Here is an 18,151-nt window from a genome sequence, read left to right on the forward strand (position 1 = left end):
CAACTTATTTTCATTCTTATTTGCTGACTAAGGTGATTATGTAGATACATGTGCCACAACATGGGAGTTTCATATTTACCCTGCTCTTTCTTCATTTTACTTTCCTCCCACACCATTTTTTCTGTCACATCGGGCATTGTTATATTGGTCCACCAGGCAACCAAATGAATTATTCAATTACCTCAATGTTGCTACATGTTTGGATTACCAGCTGCTCACTTGAAATACTGTTTACCTTAGCGTATGCCTCCCATCTGCAGCAGTAACAAAGAACAAGCATTTGCAAAGCCAATTGGTCTCGCCTAAGCAAGAGCTATTGGCTTTGCCAATGTGTTTTACCTATGTTGTACACCAGCATGGATGCTAATCAGCATGGCAAATGTTTGTTGTATAAAAGAGAGTGAAGTGAAGTACTGTGGAATAGAGTGGAGGGTTGTAGAGTGACATAGAGTGACAGAGTGAAGTGTCGTAGAAAGGCATAGTGTCATAGAGTTAAGTGTCATAGAGAGGAGGGCCGTAGAGTAGAGTGCTCCGGATTAGAGTGGCATGGAGTGGTATAAAGTGGAATGATGTTGAGTGGTGCAGAGTGGTACATAGTGGAGTGGCGTAGAAGGATGTTGTGGCATAAAGTAGAGCAGAGTGTCGTAGAGTGGAGTGGCATAGAGTGTTTTAGAGTGAAGTAGAGTGGCATAGAGAAGAGTGGTGTAGAGATGAGTGGAGCTGTGTAGAGTGGAAGAGAGTGTCGGTGAGGAGAGTAAAGTGCCATCTCATAGACTAGAGTGTCGGAGAGTGGAGTAAAGTGGAGTAGAGTGTTGTAATGTATAGAGGCATAGAGTAATGCAAAGTAGAGTAGAGTGTTGTGCTGTGGAGTGGAGGGTCATAGAGTAGAGGGGTGTAGAGTGGAGAGGCATAGAGTGAAGTGAAGCAGAGTGAAGTGGAGTGTTGAGTGGAGTGTCATAGAGTGAAGTGGCGTAGAGTAGCATAGATTGGAGTAGAATGCCACAGAGTAAAGTGGCATAGAGTAGAGTTGAGTGTCACAGAGTGGAGTGACATAGAGTGGAGGTGTGTAGAGTGGCATAGCATGACGTGGAGTGAAGTGTCACTGAGCGACATGGAATGGAGCCAGAGTTGAGTAGAAGTGAAGTAGAGTAGAATGGAGTACTGTGGCGTAGACTAGAGCAGAGTAGGGTGAGGTGGCACAGAGCGAAATGGCTTAGAGTAGTGTGAAACTGAGTGGAGTGGGGTAGGGTTGTGTAGAGTGGCACTGTGTGGAGTGGAGTGGTGTAGCTTGAAGTGGCATAGAGTGGAGTCACGCAGAGTGGCCTACTGTGGAGTGGAGTGGCATAGAGTAGAGTGAACTAGTATAGGGTGCAGTGGAGTTGAGTAGAGTGGTGTAGAGTAGCAGGGCATAGAATGCATTGGTGTACAGTGGGGGGCGCAGAGTAGAGTGGCATAGACTGCAGGGCATGGAGTGCAGTGGTGTAGAATGCAGTGGTGTAGAATGTAGTAGTGTAGAGTACAGTAGTGCGGAGTAGACTGACCTAGGGTGCAGTGGCATATAGAGGAGTGGCATAGAGCTGAGTAGAGTGGAGTGGTGTCAGAGTACCGTGGTGCGGAGTAACGTGGCCTGGATATCGCACACTCGATACTTGTACTCCAGGGACATGCCTGATTCACAGCCAGACCTTCATATTTCACCCTGGCTACCCTTGAAAAAGCCACAGAGAATTGCATCAGCAAAAGTAGGGGTGATGCTGCCCCTGGCCCAAATGGCCTGCCAATAACCATCTTTAAACAGGACATAGCACAGTGGGCAGCAGCATTTTTTTCAAATTGTTTACTCATTGCCTGGGAAAAAAACACAGTTACTGCTTCATTGTGGGGCTCTGCGCTACACCCAATTTATATAAAGGGCCCATTCGCAAACCTGAAGAGTTACCGATGGATTGCCTTGCTTGGTACGAAGGGTAATTATTTCGCTAGGCTTCTTCTGGAATTGACTTTTAGAGGCCGTTCGACCATGTTGACAGAGCCTTACTGTAGAAAAAACTCCAAGGGATGAATATTCCATCAAACCATCTCCGTGGAATTTTGCTCTTGTATACAAACAAAGGGGTCCAAGTTAAGCTGGGAGAAAATCATCGGTTGTCACCCAAAATTCAAACAAATTGGGGATTGAAGCAAGGATTTGTCCTAGCTCCCCTCATAAACTAGCAATCTAAACCTTGCAATATGCAGACAATGTAGACCTACTGAGCCAAACTGGAATTGGCGTTTGAAGACTACTCGTAGTCCTGGACATATACTGAAAGGAAAATTACATGACAGTCAATGTGGAAAGGACTAATATCCTCATTTTTGGGGAGCACCCTGCTATAAAGGGATCTTGGCACTTGGGCATTGCCATCGTAAAGAGAACAAGCTCATATAAATATCTGGGAGCTTGGCTCTAAGATCATACCAGTCACCTTCAGCGTTTGAACGCCCTGAAGCCCAAGCTAACCTAAATCATCTTCACATTCCAGGAACTTCGGGCTAATACAGCAAATTTCTCTCTGAGTCTGTTACTCCACGTGGTAAAGTCCAAACTAATTCCAACCTTGACGTATGCTGCTAAAGCTTTCCTGAATAAATTGACATTGTTTCTAAGTGTTGCACAATGCAGTATTCTGCATTCTTTTTGGCATTCTATGAGATGCCGCACAGTCCCAAATAAAGCTTGAATTTCTGGAATTGGACAAGATCTGGCGCACAAGTGAGGGCTTCTGAAATACTTCTTTGCGCTGTGCAGAGCACATACCGAGACCTGCAAGGTCCTAATCTGGAGTGGCATACAGTGCAGTGGTGTAGAGTGATGTGGCATAGAATGTAGTGGTGCAGAATGCAACAGTGTAGAATGCAGCAGTGTAGAGTAGAGTGGTGCGGAGTGGACTGGCCTGGAATGCAGTGGCTTAGAGTGGAGTGGTGTAGAGTTTAGTAGAGTGGTGTGGTATCGAGCAGAGTGGTGCAGAGTAAAGTGGCCTAGAAAGCAGTGGTGTAGAGTGGAGTGGCATACAGTTGTATAGAGTGGAGTGGCGTAGAGTAGGGTGGTGCACAGTAGAATGCAGTGACCCTCAGTGCAGTTGTGCAGAGTAGAGTGGTGTAGAGTGCAGGGGTGTAGAGTGCAGCTGCATAGATTGGAGTGGTGCAGAGAACAGTGGAATATAGCACAGTGGTGAAGAAGTGCAGTGGTGCAGAGTAGAGTGGCATAGAGTGCAGAAGCGTAGAGTGGTACAGAGTCGAGTGACATAGAGTGCAGTGGCATAGAGTAGAGTGGTGAACAGTACAGTAGAGTGGTGTGGAGTGAAGTGCAGTGGAGTAGAGTGGAGTATTGCAGAGTAGAGTAGTGTAGGGTGTAATGGCTGAGAGTGTCATGGCAGAGAGTCCAGAGATATAGAGTAGAGTGGCGTAGAGTTCAGTGGCATAGGGTGGTGTAGAGTAAAGTGACATAGAGAGCAGTGGCGTAGAGTAGTGCAGAGTAGAATAGAGTGACAGAGTGCAATGACACAGAGTGCAATAGTGTAGCGTGCTGCAGAGTGCAGAGGCAAAGAGTTTAGTTGTGTAGAGTGTTGCGGAGTAGCATAGAGCGACGCAGAGTGCAGTGGTGTAGAGTAGAGTGGCATAGTGTCATTGAAAGTAGAGTAGCAGAGAATGAGGTGGTTTTGAGTAGAGTGGTGCAGAGTGCAGTGATGTCTAGCAGAGTGGGGTAGAGTGCATTGACGTAGATTGCAGTGATGTAGAGTGCAGTGGTTTAGAGTAGAGTGCCAAAGAGTGCAGGGGTGCATTGGTGGTTCAGAGTAGAGTGAAGTGGCGTAGAATGGAGTGGTTTAGGGTAGAGTGCAGTGGTGTAGAGTAGAGTGGTACAGAGTGCAGAAGCATAGAGTGCGGTGGTACAGAATAGAGTAGAGTGGCATAGAGTGCATTGGCATAGAGTAGAGTGGTGTAGAGTATAGTAGAGAGAAGTTGAGGCATGTACAGTGCAGTGGTAGAGTGGTGCAGAATAGAGCACAGTGGCGTAGAGTTGAGTGGTGTAGAGTGGAGTGGTATAGAGTAAAGTAGCATTGTGTGGAGTGGAGTGGCATAGAGTGTTGTGTGGTGGGGTGGCACAGAGTGGAGTAGAGTGTACTGGCAACGAGTGCATTGCTGTGAACTATTGTAGAGTACAGTGGCGTAGAGTGCAGTGGAATAGAGTGGAGTGGCATAGAGTGGAGTGATGAAAATTAAAGTAACCTAGATTGGAGTCGTGTAGACTGCAGTTGTGAAGAGCGTAGTGATGCAGGGTAAAGTAGAGTGGTATAGGGTGCATTGGCATAAAGTATAGTGGGGCAGACTAAAGGAGAGAGGTGTAGAATGAAGTAGCGTTGAGTGCAGAGCCATAGAGTGGAGTGGTGCAGTGTAGAGTAGAGTGGCGTAGACATCAGTGATGCAGAGCGGGGTGGCATAGAGTGTAGTAGCACAGAATGGAGTGGTTCAGAGTAGAGTGCAGTGGAATGGAGTGGTGCAGAGTGGAGTAGAGTGTCATAAAGTGGAGAATACATGGTGTGGTAGTGCACTGCCATTGCAAACAACACATTTTCAATTGGCATGACCATTACATTTGTACAGACATACAGTTTTACTAATAAACATATGCAGCGCACAAACGATAATGTATGGAATTCTCATCACCTAGTGTATTGATTTTTTTGATTGCATTGACATATTTTTTTCCATTTCACTTCAGAATTGGAAAACAATAGCTACATTTGTGCTTTCTAAAACTGATATATTCTGAAATATCTTCACAGTCTATTTACAGACATTTAAATTGTGTTTGTGCTAGAATAAAGGGGAAGCGAAGATGCACTCAAATATAGGTCTCTAAATATTCAATGTGTAAACAATAAATAATTGGTGCTACGGTACTGCACCCACTGTCAAGTCGAGTGCCTAAGCTATAGGAACAATCAACATAGCAGGAATCCCTGCTAGTACCATGCACTGTTCACTGTTTTTTTTTCTAAAACCCGATTTACTAATAAAGATAAACAAGGCTAAACGATTGTAGAAACTGTGACAATGACAGTTTCTACAAACGTTTAGCCCTATTTATCTTTATTAGTAAATAGGGTTTTGGAAAAAAAAACAGTGAACAGTGCGTGGTACTAGCAGGTGTGCTAGAATAAAGCCATTCCTTTTATAGCAAGATTGTCACATAAATCCTCTCAATTTGAAACCAGAGAAAGAAAGGAAAACAGCAAGTTTCTTCAGACATTTGACCTCTGTATTTGAATGCACAGCAAATGAGATAACATAAGAAAAAGATTTAAAGGCATGTTTACAGAAAGCAGCACTCGTGAAAAAATACAGAAAACAGGCTATGCTCCTCGGGAGGGACAAACTCAGGCTGGACAGCCTAAAACAAAGTCAATAAATAGAAAGAAAGCAAATGTGAGTTACAAACCACAAAGCCAATGGTAAGCAGTGGACGGAATGCATTCTTAAGGAACCTTTCAGAATGCCCTAAGAAGACATAAACAACCAGACAGTATAGCTGCCAAGTAGTCATTGACATAAAAATGGAGGGTGGGTCACTGAGAAACAGTTGAGATTTCAGGAACATGTGTCTTCTCTAAGGATAGCATATGAGAGGTCCTGGAAAAGCCTTGAAATAAGAGTTACCTTATGGACTATCTGCATAAAGGGTTCTATAAGGGTTACCTGCATTAATTGGTGACTACTGACCCCTCCCCTTTCTTACATTGACTCCTTAGTCCTTTCTCCTTAGCCTCCTACTTAAAAAGTGCCTCAAAACCTCTTCACCTCAGCATAAAGATTCTATTGATAACATTACAGGATCTCAGCATGGATTGACACTGGAATTTTCTGCACTACATCAAAAACAGACATATATTGAGGAATACGCTTCACAAAAGATGAAATAAGGGAGAGGTGTCACTGCCAGGCTTCCAGATTCATGCATGGACTTTTCAGCTGAAGAACTATTGGTGTCTATTCAAGTTAACTTTTGCAAGGGGTATCCCACTTAAAATTATGCTGAGGGATGTAAGAGGGATGAATCCCAACTCCTGTATAAGTTTGATGACATATAAGTCTACAAAAAAGTAAGATTGAAAGTGTTAGGGTAATGGCTTATCTCTGGTCATGGATAAGAAGAGCTATGAAGCTAGCATCTCTATAGCAGATATGCACCAGTGAGCGAGTCCTGCAGCACACCCCGCTGGCAACCCCTATTAGGAAGGTGGAGATCCAATACTGGAGGCAGCTATTACAGGATGGCAAACTACTCCAGGGAGAGACATACAAAGGGTAGCACAGGGGAAATCACAGCTTGCAGGTTTCTGTGGTTAAAAAGTTGGTCCAGAGATCAGAAGGCTAAGGATGGGTACTCAATCCATCAAGCAATCAAAAAAACTTTATGGTTTAAAAGATAGAAAACCATAAAAGATTACAGGTCTCATAAAAAGAGACAGGGCGTATCTAAATCCTAGACATTCTAAGCGACAATCCCATTGTATACATATTAAAATATTTAACTGCTATATATAAAAATTATTAAAAGACACAGTGTTATTATATACAATGTGGATGGACCATCCAATTAATAAAAGAAGATACCAGCATTACAGATGAATTAATTAACCGGTTAAAAAGACGGTATGGCCACAGCACTGTTTTACACAGAAAGAAATAAAACAGGCGGCATTTAAAAGTTAATTTTCCATACATTTTCTATATTTCAATGAACATTTCAAGAAACCAACCACAAAAGGGATGCATTCAGGTTTTAACATTTGTAGAAAATAAAGGGTGAGGCGCGCTTTGGAAAAATTCAGTTTTTTTAAAAGTGATTTTAAAAAGAACCTCCGGGGAGCATCATAAAAGCTACAAAAGTACATAAAGTGCAGCAGGTCTTGTGGAGACTCCCCGTCGCAGCCACAGGGTGCTAGCACTTGTCCTCTGTGGCGCCCCAGAGGAACAGCAAGTAAAAAATGGAAATATTCCATTCTAAACCTGGGCAATAAGAACCGCTCATAGTTCGACAGAGGCATTAAGAGATAAGGCTCAGTGCCCAGAATAGTTTTTAGCATCACGAATTTCCGCACGCAAGTTTTTTTAAATTGTACCCCATCTCTGTTTGCTTTTTTGAGCATGATAAAAGATTCCTTTACAAACACCACGTCTTTTGCAGTTATTAAACCAGGTCTTAAAAACAAGTCTGGGCACCCCAGATCACCAAAACAACCCTTTATGTATTCAGGCCATGGGATATCAAGCATATGGTCCAGACTCATTACTTCCTTCAGTATCTCATGATTCAGGCTTAAGTCTTTATTCAACCAACAGTTGAGCCAAAAGATCAATGGACGTATAGCCAGAATATCAGAAATAAATGCAGTCCCAGTCTCTTCATGTACTATTAAATTAGCAGTACCTTTGGGAACCCCCAGCAGTTGTTTCAGGAAATTATTCTCAGCCACCTGAATTCCCTCCGAGGCTACGTATCCCCATGGGTAATCAAATTAGCTCTAAGAGCAACTACAAAAGGTGAAAATGAGAAATAAGAGACATCACATTGATTCTGGATAGCACGGAAAGAAAATTCAACCTTTCAGAGGGATTATGGGGGAGAAGCTTGCAGCAACTGCAGATTCAAGCCTTATGCCAAGTATTAATGCCCACACTTTACACTACAGTAAATCCTGCATATCTGAGAAGGAACAATCTCTACTCCCTCCACAAAGATTTCTGGTCCCCAAAAAGAATTTCCAAACTGGAAAAAAGAATCCAGCATGTTGCATGGAGTTCCCAAAGATACAACAGTATTAGGAAGACTAAGTAGGAGCATATGTCAGATGCTCCGAGTAGACTTTGAGGTAAACCTTGGATTAATAATGTTCGGAAAAGCAGATGTTGTGAAATTGAACAAAGAGAACAGTATGCTGGCGTTCTATATGATTCCGTTGGCAAGGAAGGAGATCTTTAGGAAATGGCTTTCAAATATTCCTCCTACTAAATCTGAGTGGCTAAACTCAGCGATGTATACCTTGAAAATGGATACCTCCCCAAGGCTGTAAGAAGACCATATGTTTGGGGGCCATTGATTAGATGGCTGAGGGAGAATGTGGCAGAAGGGTAGACTCAATATCCCATGATTACACCAAACCTATAACTTGGAAAACCAGATGGCCTGGTCAGTTCGGAAAAGGTCGATAACGTCTTACCAGGCTTGTAAAACAAGCACCCCAGATGACTAAACAGGCAGCATCAAAGGGGCTAGAAGTAAGCAGCTGGAGGTGAAAAAGATCAATGAGGAGAAAAAAAACCACACATATTGTTTTACATTCCAAATACACTAATGCAGGAAAAATCTAAAATATTCTATACTTCCTGCTTCAGGAACGGCCCAATGTTGCATAATGTTTTTATTGACTAATTAACTTTGACACTCACTGTGTAGCAGCATTATCTCAGGCTGCGCCACATGCACCCTGCCAAGCCTTAGAATCATTACAGATTCCAGGCATACCTGACATTTTTGCTAATGGCATACAGTGTTAATAATTCCAGATAACACAAATACTGGACCACTCCTCAAAGTTACTGGGTCTTCATACTTAGGGCACAGATAATGCACATGGGAGTGGGATTGGCAGAGGTGGAGACTTTTACCTGCAATAGGGAGCTGACGTTAGAACTGTATGGTATACTGAGGAATAATTGAGACTCAGTGCAGGATCAATGAGAAGGAATCTAAGTTGGGACTTATGTCACAGATCAATGCAAGGGTGCAAGGGGACATTGTATATTAGGGCCCATGGGTCAGCAGCATGCTGGGATAATGCACTTCTTGAGGTACAGGTAATTGTAAATGCCCAGGGGCAGAGACTTTTAAATTCAGGCTAATACATGGGGGCACCTTGTACTCTTGACACAAAGGCTAAATGTGCAGGACACCAACAGCCCAATGATATAGTTAATGAGGTTAAGGACCATACAAACACAACAGCACATGTTTTGTGCTGTAGGGTCACCAAGTGCACAGAGAAACAGCTCCTGATATGATTAAAAACACAAACAGGCCGTAGATCATTCTCCTTACAGACATAGAAGCAGGGACATCTTCAGGATTTTGGAGGCACAGTGCCAAATGTATTTTGGGGGCCCCTGTTTGGAACGGCTTTGAATTTATGATCCATTGTCTGCTCCCTCTTTGGCCAGGTCACTAACAGTGCACATGAACACTTGTCCAAATTCCAAATGTGTTCACATCTAAATATTCATGGATAGTGACGTGTGTTTTCAATATTGTAACACTGTAGCAGCTCACTAATATTACTGCAAATAATCTCTGTGACACACTCCCATTTCTCATTTGTGAGGTCCTGTTTTTATCTATAAGAAACATTTTTTATGAATTTTGCACGACACATACACACAACATTTCTCTTCAAAATGTCCGTAATGGACTCTCACACATCACCCATATTAAAAAGAAATTAAAGCTGTAGTATTGTGATGTAAAATGAAGAATGTAGGGGAAGGATTCTGTGTTGGAATGAAAGGGGGATATGTAAAATATGAGAGGCAGTTGGAACGATCTTCTGAAAGCAAAAGGCAGCATTGCTGCATGAGATGAAAAAAAGATGTTCAAGCCAACTCTAGAGTTTGAGTAATCTCTACATGTGGGCTATCACAATGGCGATGAACGGAAGAGCACCGTGCAGAATGCAGGATTTATAGAGACAGCACTCACTGGCAGGCATGGATCTTTTTGATCTGGGCTGCGCTTGCCAGGAAGAATCTCTGCGTTTGAAGTGAGTCATGAGGATTCCGGCAGTGAAGCATACAGTGAGCTGCAGCGCTCCAAATTCAAGTGTTGACTGCCCAGAAATCCCTCTTGGGAAAAGCTGTTCCGAAGCGCGCGTTTGCTCATAAAATGAATGTACATGTTGGCCCGCAATCTTGAAAGCAGGTACATATGCCGAGCATGTAAAGGTGGTGAAACACACACTTTTTAGAGCAAATTATATGTCGGGAATGCAATAACCTGAAATAAAAGTGATGACTAATGAGGAGACAGGTAGTGAAATAACAATAACCATGGATAAAGAAACATATCATGATGTTGAAAATGGAGAAAGTGTCTCAAATAAAATTTTGCAAAGGCCATTACCATTTGATATAACAGATCAACACAATCATGTGCAAAGATGGGAAAAATAGAGAAGTAGATTTGAACATTTTGTAAAAGCCAAGTGCAAAAAATATTCTGATGAACAGGCTAAAGATGTATAACTTAATTCGGTGGGAGATGAAGTGGAAGATGTAATAATAACATTCCCTGAACAAGAACGAACTACATACAAAGGACTCGTAAAGTGCCTGAATGGGGAAACATCCTTTACAACGCAACTTTTACCACGCAGTGCCTTTACGATGCAACTTTTACAACGCAAACCATTACAACGCATTGCGCTGGGGGCGCTCTAGGATAGGGAATAGATTTAATTTACTATCCAACACCTTCCCTAGTGTCCACGGGGACTGGAGTTGGAATAGTAAATGAAACTATTCACTATCCAGCACCCCAAAGCTCTATGCGTTGTAATGGTATGCGTGGTAAAAACCGCGTTGTAAAAGCATGCGATGTAAAAGCATGCGTTGTAATGTCAAACATCCGCCTGAATGCGAAATGTAATCCTCAGAGAAATCTGGATTTTGAAAGATAAAAATTCAACACAGCATTTCAAAGAGAAGAGGAAGCAATGGATGAATATGTAGCAAGTTAGTGATTATTTAAGAAATTCAACAATGAGAAAGAAATAAGGTTAAGGATAATACAAGGATGTAATTCAGTGAAGTTTAGGAAACAGTTGTTGGACAGCACATATGAGTTGCAAGAAATTTAAGCATTGCTAGGACAGAAATGCAAGCACAAAAGCATGCTACAAATGTGGAATAAGGCAGAATGAAAACTATAGTACAAGTGAGACAAATGTCTTAAAAAGAAAACAAAAAAGAAAAAGTGCAACAACAAAATTAAGAACTAGACTATGCTACTGATGTGGATTGCAATATCCGTACTTAAGAACATGTCAGGCGCAAGGGCAGCAATGTAGAGAATGTGGAAAGCGAAATCTCTTTGTAAGTCTGTGCAGGTTCATGAAAGATAAAAAAGAAATCTGAAAAAAGAAAGTTGGAAAAAACAGAATATATCAGATGGTAAAAAGAAAACAGGAAGCACTACACGTTTCAGACAAATGTAAGGTGTTAAGTATGATTCAGACGTAAATGCAGAAAAGTCTGAAAGTTTGCATAAGATGTGTGAAGAAGGTGAGGTCAAACAAATTAATATGATAAGAAGGGAAAATTTAAGAAAACTACATCTGTAGATATAATAGTTGGCCCTCAGAAAGTTCCATTTTATCCTTGACAGTGGAGAAAGATGCAACACTATGTGTATCACTGAGTATCAGAAAATGAACGAACAACTCTCTGTAAGTCCAACCAATGTCAGTGATTTTTATTGGGGAGCCAAACATCCTGTTTCTTGCTTAGGGAAAGTAGAAGAGATGTGACAATATGGAGACATAGTCAGCAAAGAAGAGATACATGTATTAAAGGGTGAAGTTCCTGGACCATGTCTCTTAAGCAATGTTACTGCTCAAGTCATGGGTTTGTTAGCAATGACTTTTAGTGTTATGACAGATCATCCGGTGTTAAGAAAATATCCAGAATTGTTCAATCGATTGAATAAACTACAAGACAGAATGATTATGCTACATACAAATGAAGCAGTGAAACCAACAGCTCAAACGCATAGAAGCGTTCCGATCTACTTGCAAGCAAAATTACAAAAAGAAATAAAGAGCCACATGCATCAAAGTCAGGATTTGCGAATCCTAAATAGCAAATTTTAAGAAATCGCTATTTAGAATTCGCAAATCACTATGCATGTAGGAATCGCAACAAAAAATTGTGATTCCTACAAATTCCTTAATCGCAATTGCAAATTGCAAATCTCAATTAAGGAATTGCTTCCTATTCATTCCTATGGGCCGAAGGCCCATAGGAATGAATAAGAATTGCATGCGCATTTTGTGAGTACCAATTAGGTACACGCAAATTGTGCATGCAATTTCAAGGGTGCAAGGGTGCCAAAAGGACAGCCTGTAGCAACCCTGAAATTGAGATGTTACCACATGTTGCGCACATAGATGCCCCAAGGGCATGTGCGTGTGTAACATGAAACTTTGAAAAAATGCACTTTAGTGCATTTTTCAAAGTTTTTGCAAATTACCATCAAGTTCAAATTGATGGTAATTTGTGATCCCTAATTGCGAATTCGCAATTTGAAATTGCATCATGCATTGCATTTACAGAATCGCAATTTGCGATTCCCTAAATGCATTCACAATTTAAGTAATCGCAAATTTTGTGATTACTTAAATCGCGAATTTGCATTTGGGTTGATGCATCCCAAATGCAAAAATACCAGTCGTAAGGGGTAGATTCTGCGAATCTGCCAGTTTGCGCTTGGTACTTTAGTTAATGCATGTGCCCCAAAGTCACTACTGCAATAAGACATAATTGTAATCATAAAGAATATAATAAGACCTGTAAAGAATACCATGAATTACAGTGATTATATTCTGTTCTTTGGAAAAACTTAGGAAGAGCATGATCAAGCATTGGATGGAGTATGTCAGCAACTTGTAAAAGCGGTTTGATGCTTAATTTTAAAAAGCATGAAATTAGTAAACCTGGGTTAACATTTTTTGGTCACATATTTTCCAGTGGGGATATGAGGCCAGAAACAGGCAAAGTAGAGTCACTTAATGCAGTACTCAGAGCAAAAGATGTATCAGAATTATGTTCATTTTAAGGAATGGGTTATTATTGTTCACTGTGCAGTAAAATGTTCGCTACCATACGTACTTCGCTTAGAGAACTAACAAAGAAAGGGTAAAAGTTAATTTGGGAATGATGAATGAGAGCATGCATTAAAAAAAAAAATAAGTTGCAGTTAATTTGAAGAAACTTTGATCCAGAGTTATGTACAGAATTGGTAGTGGATGCCACGACTTGGCGGAATACTAATACAACACAAACTTGGCAGAGAAAATCAGCGTTTTCTGATATTGCATGCTGGTAAAAGTTTGTCTAATGTTGAACAAAAGTATTCTTCAAAATAAAATTTGGGAGTTGTCTGGGCCTGTGAGCACTACTATGACTTTCTATATGGAAAACCAGTTGTGATTATAACAGATCATCAAGCACTTCTTTCTATTTTTGGAAACCCAAAAACAAAAATTCCCGCATTGAGAGATAGAGAATGCAAATAATGGATTATGACTTTAAAATCATTCCTAAACCAGAAAAAGAATACAATCCAACAGACTATTTGTCTAAGCAATCAATAAAAAATGTAATGAAACAACAGTTGGAAGCAGAATACATATGCTTCATACTTATCTCAGCAGTGTCAGAAATAATTTCCTAAAAAAAATTAATTGAAGCATCACAACGGGATGCATTATTACAGGAGGTAAAAAAACTCATACTAGAGAATGAATGGAGATTGATAAACAATGCAACTAAATTTCGAACAAATACAAGAAAACATGATATTTTGGCTTTTAAGAATATACACTCTGAACTATCTATTGCCTCATCTGGAATACATTTGAGAGGTAGTAAATTGATAATTCCTTCAAATTTACAATGGCGTAATTGATGCGGGTGGAGCAGGCAGCGGCGCGCAGGGGGGTGGGATCTGGGGTGGGGGGTGCGGGGGGGGGTTCATAGTTACACCCTCTGTTTGTATAATATGCTTCTTATAGGAATTGACTGCATCTTGATTTGTACATTGATAATGGTAATTGTCTCTGGATGACAGAGCATTGCGTAATATGTGCTTACTATGCAATCAATAAAATCTGTTTTCAAAAAAAAAATTACAATGGCGTGTTACTGATTTGGACCATGAAAGCCAAAGGGGTGTCTCTGCAACAAAAAAAAATGTAAGAGAAAAAACGTCTTCTACTAGCTTAGACAGTCAAGTAGAAGTGGTTTAAACTTGTCACCTATGACAATGTACTACTAAAGAAAGAGTGATTGAATAATTATACATGTCTGAGTTACTAAATGCTTTGTGGTCTAATGTAGCAGTAGAATTTTATGGACCATTGGATTCAAGGCATTATTTGCTAGCAGTGATTGATGAGCATCCCTGTTGGACTTGGCCCTTTTTGGCTAAAGTTCCATACATTTTTTGCCTTCCTCCTAGACCTTTTTCTGACATGATTTTGCTGACTTACATGCTTTGGGCACTTTGCCACTGCTGATCAGTGTCAAAGTGCAAGTGCTCCCTGTATAAAGAGTTGTGGTAATTGGTTGTCCATAATTGGTATGTTTGTCTTACTAGTAATGTCCCTAGTAAAGTACACTACGTGCTTTACTAGTCCAAACTAACCTGAAAACACATGAGGTCGGAATCCTCAAACAACTATCAAGGGACAACAGACTCACATTCCAGATGGCAGATAAGGGTGACACCCTGGTCATTATTGACAAAGGTTTTTATAAACAAAAAGTGTTTCAACATTTACCTGACACCACAACTTATATTAAGTTAGATTAAGATCCCACACCAATGATTAAGGACACTCTTCAGCAAATTTTGAAGCGTGCCGAAGAAATGTCATGGAGTACCACAAATATACGTGTTTTTCTGACTGTGACTAATCCCAGGAGACCCAAGTTGTACATGCTACCGGAAGTACATTAAAATCTACGGGATCCTCCATTTCGCCCGATAGTTTCAGGCTGTGATTCTAGCTTCACACCAGTGGGCCAATTTGTAGATCACTTTCTTCAGAAATTTGTGCAAACGTGGAAGAGCTATGTGAAGAATACAACACAATTTTTTAATTTGCTTCAAGAAATCAATGATCAATGTTCTCCAACGTGTATTCTATGTACAATTGATGTGACTTCTCTGTACACTACAATACAATTGAAAGAAGGAATAGTGGCATGTGAATGGGCCTTATTACAATTACCAGAGGTTGGCATCAACAAAGTTCTCATTTTGGAATTGTTGACATTTTGCCTACAACACAGTTACCTTCAATGGAAGGATGATTTTTATTTACATAATAGCGGAACTTCGATGGGTTTTTCAGGGCTCCATCCTATGCAAACACATTCATGTCCAAGTTCGAGTTTGATTACATTGTATCTGAAGAAACAGGAAGTTGGCGTTTTACGTCAGATTTATTGACAGCATTTTTCTCATTTGGAAGAGTTCCAAAGAATCATTGGAATCGCAAATCAATGAGCTGAATTCCAAAAATGAAGAATCAAATTTATTTATTTATTTATTTATTGAGTTTGGAGAGCACGACAGCTACTCAAAAAGGGTTTCCCGGCAAGGGACGGGATGAGTGCAGGTAATAGTTAGTTTATACAGATAGACAGAGTTATTGGTTGAATAGCTAGGACTTAAGGGATCTGCGAAAACGTGTGTAGATGATTTCTTTGCGGATGTTTATTTTAGTGTTTTATAGAGCGCGAACTTGACCCCTGAGGATATCAGAGCGCTTTACAGGAAATATCACAGTGTACAAAACAAAGTCAATGTGCAGAAGTATACAGAAACTGTACAAATAAATGGGGAGGGACAGGGGTATGGGGAACATAGGGGAAATTGGGGATACCAAGGTAAGATTACAATCATAATTAGATTCAGTAAAGAAATTAAAGGCCCCGTAGATTCTCTGTTGGGAGGGTTGGTGATCTGGGAAAAATAACAGTCTTAGAAACATCAGATTTGTGGTCAGGCATGGCGGGCATTAGGCAAGGAATTTACCCATGAGGAACGTTTTGGCCTCCTTCTTGAAGCGTGCTAGAGAAGGGATTCTTCGGACGGCGGGTGGGAAAGTGTTCCAGATTCTAGGTGCTGCCCCGGTAAATGCCCTATTATGGGTTCTTTTTTTCTGAAAAAAAGTGGGTTGGAGTACGAGGTTACTGGCGGACCGGGAGTTTCTGCTTCCTCCAGATACCACTAGTTTTTGTGCCAAATAAGCAGGGGAGTTGGAGTAAAGAGCCTTGTGTGTGATGCATGCCAATTTCATTCTGGATTCTGGCCTCTAGGGGGAGCCAGTTCAGTGCTTTCATATGTGGAGAGATGTGGTTGAATTTCTTAGTGCCGGTGAGTAGTCTGGCGGCTGCGTTGAGGCAAGCTTTTAAGGGTGCTAGGGAGATCTTGGGTAGACAAGTGAGGGTGGAGCAACCATATTCCAGTCTGGAGATGACTAGAGCTTGAACTGCCATTTTTAGGTCTGGAGCCTCAATGAAAGGTTTCAGCTTCCATAGGTAGCTCAAGTGGAATCTAGCAGCTTTAGCCATTGATTTGATGTGGTCCCGCATGTTCAAGTTACAGTCTAGGATTATGCCCAGGGATTTGGCAGAGTCCACAATGTTCGGCGGGCAGTTTAGGGCTGTGATGGCCTTGATCCACAACTGAATCTCGGGGTTGGCTTTAGGGAGGAGATTAGGAGAAATTTGTTTTTTTTGTTTTGAGTTTTAGTTTCAGGGTCTCGTTCAGGGAAAGAATCTCCTCAAGCAAAGAGATCTTGATGTATATCCGCGTACATGTGGTATGAGATGTTGGCGGTACGAAGAACTTCGGTAAGAGGCTCAAGGTAAAGATTGATCATTGGGGGACTCCAACCGTGACCGGGGTGGGAGATGATAGGTTGCCATTGATGAGGAATCTCTGGGAACGATTATGGAGGAAGGACCTGAACCATTCTAAGACTGATCCATCCAGACCCATCCTGAGATTAAGGCATTCAAGAAGTTTATCATGGTTGACCATGTCGAATGCGGAGGAAAGATCTAGGAGGATTAAAAGGCAGGTCTTGCCTGGGTCTAGAGCTTGAAGGGCTTCATCCACAATGTAGAGCATAGTGGTTTCGGTGCTGTGCCCCGGTCTGAACCCAGATTGGCAGTCAACAAGTAGGTGGAAGTTATTAATGTGCTGACTTAGTTGTTGCTGTACACATTTCTCAAGTACTTTGGCTAGTAGTGGGATATTGGAGATGGGTCTAAAATTTTCATGGGAGGATGGATCCAGGGATGTTTTTTTTAGAAAAGGGAGGACTTGGCCGGCTTTCAAGGAGTCCGGGATCGATCCCTGTTGTAGAGAGGCGTTTATTATTGCAGTTCAGCAAGGTACAATGGATTGAGAGACAGCAGTGAGGCAGTTGGAAGGAAGCGGGTCATTAAAGTGATTGTTAGGTTGTAGGGTGGAGAGGATTTTGGAGATGGAGTCTTCATCATAATATTCGCAGCCGGACCAACGGGCTTGGTTTTTAGGAGAGACCAGAGGGGGTGGAGCAAGGAAAGGGGGCGGGTCCAGAAGGGGTATAGGAGGCGGTACTGAGTTCAATTCCTAAAGCCGTGGATTTATCAGCAAAGAAAGAGGAGAATTCCTCTGACGATATTAGAGATGTAAGGGATTCTTTCGGTGTTTTAGCCAGTTTGTTGGATTGGTGTTTGACCAGTTCAAAGAGTTTACGGGGTCTATTATTGGCGTTGCTCAGTTCAGATCTGAAGTTTTCTTTTTTGGAATTGAGGATGTGCTTGTTGTAGGAGTTTCTCGCCTGGCGGAGAAGTTTAAGATGCGTCACAGAGGGGTGTTGTCTCCATATTGTTTTGCATTGTCGTAGGGACCTCCTCTCCATGTTGAGGGATCCAGTGAATCAGGGGTTTCTGTCTTTGACTTGTGTTCTTTTTAGCTTCTGAGGGGCAAGGTCATCCAGAATAATCAATATAGTTGACGAGTAATGCTCATTTAGGTCGCTGACCGAGGTAATGTGCAGGGGAGAGGTCAGATTTGCAGCAAGCCTCAATTTCCATAAGGTCGAGGTTTTTAGTGTCTCTGGTCCATCGTTTAGGGACCACCGGTTGCGGTGTCTTAGTCTTGCGGGTCCCTGGTAATTTGAAGGAGATGGAGTGGTGGTCAGACCAGTCACAAGGGTCTATGGGGATGAGCTTGACTGAGGATTCCTTAGAAATGATCCAGTCAAGGATGGCCCCT

At 41.6% G+C, this 18,151-nt stretch overlaps 1 protein-coding gene across 2 annotated transcripts in view; it reads right to left on the reverse strand.

The window, feature by feature from the left end:
• LOC144822436 (transient receptor potential cation channel subfamily V member 1-like) overlaps positions 1–18,151 on the reverse strand; it is a 572,663-nt gene that overhangs the window by 257,921 nt on the left and 296,591 nt on the right. The gene's annotated exons all lie outside the window — the stretch shown is intronic.

This window comes from Lissotriton helveticus, chromosome 3_1, assembly GCF_964261635.1.
Source record: "Lissotriton helveticus chromosome 3_1, aLisHel1.1, whole genome shotgun sequence".
NCBI lineage: Eukaryota > Metazoa > Chordata > Amphibia > Caudata > Salamandridae > Lissotriton > Lissotriton helveticus.